Source organism: Dipteris shenzhenensis, chromosome 23 (genome assembly GCF_047967505.1).
Source record: "Dipteris shenzhenensis isolate YYH24624 ecotype China chromosome 23, Dip_SZ_1.0, whole genome shotgun sequence".
In the NCBI taxonomy this organism is placed as follows: Eukaryota; Viridiplantae; Streptophyta; class Polypodiopsida; order Gleicheniales; family Dipteridaceae; genus Dipteris; species Dipteris shenzhenensis.
Window position 1 is genome coordinate 14902332 of NC_141618.1, and position 3246 is coordinate 14905577.

The 3246-nt window shown below is 45.5% G+C and overlaps 1 pseudogene; it reads right to left on the reverse strand.

The window, feature by feature from the left end:
• Positions 1-1254: 1254 nt before the first annotated feature.
• LOC147887042 (purine permease 3 pseudogene) lies at positions 1255-2889 on the reverse strand (annotated as a pseudogene).
• Between the last annotated feature and the right edge of the window lie 357 nt (positions 2890-3246).

A 3246-nucleotide genomic window follows, 5' to 3' on the forward strand; every position in this document is an offset into this window, starting at 1 on the left:
TGTATTAATAGTAATAGTATGCATGGATTGATGTATCTATGCTTGATATAATTAAACTTTAGTAGCACTAATATTATATTAATGTGTAGGAATTCAATGGATATGCAGACGGAGATGAAACCAAACCCATTAAACGAGAAAGAAAAGTTAACACATGAGGAAACATACAAGATGGAAGGTTCAAATAAAAATGTTGGCACATCAAAGGAGGAGGTCTTAAAAGTCATTGATATAGCTAAATGGTATGTGGATACTTATGGAATGGATTATGATAAATGTTTGGGGGAGATTATCATGTTCGTCAAAGGAAAGGGATGGAGTAGTATTGGCAAGGTAGTTGATATGCAAGAGGGTGTGGATAGTAAAGCAAATCCATGCATTGCTGCTACGATAAAGACAAAGAAAGGCGAAGAGGTAATCGTCAGGGCAACACTCGATAAATTTGAGGTTACAAGGATGGTAGCAAGTTTCAGTAATAAGCTAGATCGATTCAATGAAAAATCTTGGTTGGGAGGTGCAACTTGGAAGCACATCGAGCGATTGTGGAATCAATTGCATGGCAGATATAATAAAACCATTAACCTGAGTATATGATGTGATCCTTGAACTACTCGTTTCCTCGACCTGAATCCAATGGTAATGTTTGAATGCATCCTTCTGCAACCTCTTCCTACTGTCTTCTCGTTCTTTCTCTCTCCCAAGACGTTGCAAAACTTTCTTCTGTTGCCGCCTTGAGTTTCTTTCCTTGTCCAATATTCTGCCATTTCTTCCTCTCTCTACAATTTGATCCTTGTACCTTGACCAAGCTTTCCGATTTCCAATCTTGTCCAATCTGTCTACTTCTCAAAGACATGATTAAAAAAACACCAGCGATCAGACAAAGATCATCTAGCTGGTGAGGTGAGCAGTGAGAAGAAGACAATAACAAACAAACGCTGGACCTTGTCATTGCAGTGGAGACGATCGGAAAGACTAGTTTGCTGGTGTGGTAAGGTGAGCAAACAAAATAAGAGAAAAAGTAGCGCGGGAGTTGTGGGAGGAGGCGATGACAGTCGATTGCAGTGTGTCAAGACTCACGACTCAAGATCTGTACTTTCTTCAAACATTGGCCAGGGCGGGGTTGTGAAAATTCAAAATTATTGCTGCTGAAATGGCTCTCCAGGGAAAAGGGGGTCTAGGAAGAAGCTGCAGAGTATGTATCTTCCCCTCTCACTATCAGAAGTCTCTACGTTGATGACAGTCGGATGGAAATCACTAAACTGGGGAGTCATTTGCCACTTCGACTTTCTCGATGGTCTTCAGTGATTTGGCAACGTAGCCGCCGTAGATGTAAGAAATGAAGCCCCACATCGACAGCAGCATTGCAATCCCTTTCAGCGCAGAGAACTTGTCATGAAAGAAGATGACGGCAAGGACTGGGAGGACGGGAAGAATTGCAGTCATGAAGACGCATGACATGAGAGAAGAAGTGAGGAAAATGATGCCCGCAGAGCCCACAAAGAAGAGTTGCCACCCGATAGCGGATCCAACAAGGGTAACCGAGTATACACTAGACCCCAAATTGAAGTTTGCAGCTTCCTCTTGTATTGCCGAGAAGTCCCTGTCAATCCACATACCCACCATGGAAAAGACTGTGGCCATCAAAGATATTGCCGTCTGCACTTCTAGCACCACCACGAAATTAGCCTTGCCCACCACCTTTTTATAGATGAGCTCCATTAAAGGTAGCATCAATGCATATATCGCCGACGCTGCTATGGTAGCCACAAATCCCCAGATGTATTGGCTCTGGGTCGTCCCCTTCGGCCGGTCGGCCTCTGAGTAGAGGCCAAGCAACACTGCCCCCAAAGTGATTACAACTACAGAATTGATCGCATAAGGAGTAATCTTCTTGTTGACCAGAAAGTATGCGAACAGCGCGTTGAAAGCTAGTTGGCTGGCGCAGAGCAGAGAATTCGTCGAAACAGGCAGGTATGATATGCCCCATGAGTACAGCAGATTGTCGAATGCGGTGATGCAACCCATTACTATGTAGATGAGGCCGAGTGTAGGAGTGAGCCGGGTTGGACGTACACCTTGCCACCAGTAACAAAAGAAGAGAGAAACCAAGTTGAGAGGCCACCCGACTGTCTGAATCCATGTGTAGAGCCAGCGATGAGAGCCGCCATGCACAAAGTAAAGCCGTCCCAAAAGAGTGGCAGAGGAGCATCCAACCAGAAATATGAGACAACTCACGAACAAGAGCACCCAGTGGGATAAGCTTTTCCCAAAATAGAAACGCCGAGAGCTGGTCGGCGTCGAGGTGATATTCAGCGGAGAAGGGTCGTTGCTGTGCACATTACTGACCGTTTTCACGGCATCTTCCACTGAAACCTTTATAGTTCCTCCCGTAAGTAAGACGATTTCGTTAGAGGCTGGTCTGCCGCATGGAGTGTCGGCCATTCTGCCGGGGCGTGGACAAATCAGGAAGCGATGCTTGGCAATCAGGCTGCAAAAGGATGTTCGTTGAGCTTTGTTAATCAGCAAATCTAACACTAACGAGCTGCCACAAAAGCCAAGGAGCTAGGATGCACGGGGCTTGGCAAACTGATTACCCGCGAAAAGCTCCACTCTAGAAGAAATGGCTGCTGTGCAATTGGCGCAAGCCAAGAGAGGTGGGGATGAAAAGACGAGAAAGTGTTGGGTGAAAACCTGAAGGCAAAGGGCTACAGAAGACTGAATGTGAATAAGACATAGCTTCTGATCTGAGGCTGTTGGACTATTTGCCGTAGGTCGAACCGTCCAATTGACCAAAGAGCTAGGGAAAGCAGAGGCGACTTCTCTACAAGTCTCCATTGAATATATAGGCACGGGAGAAGATGTGGGCAGTTGCAGTCGGGCAACAGTCATGGGGATGAGGGCTCGACAGATAATCTCTATCTCTAACCTATTAACCGTGGAAAAAAAAGAGAGAGGAGCTGCCAGGATTTCAAGACTATGACTCAATGATTGACTATGACTCATGAGGGGTTGGAGACCCGCTCCACTCGGTCTCAAGGTGGGATCTTGAAATGCCCTCTTGGCTTTGCTTTATGCTTAGTTTACTCAATGATTCACCTATATGAGCAGCCATGTGATGTTAATCGAGGGGCAAAGCCTCCTTTTAAAAAAACGTGAGACACACACACACATGTTCTCTCTCACACACACACACTTATCCAAGCACTTATCACATGTACTCTCTCTCTCTCTCTCTCTATCTATCTA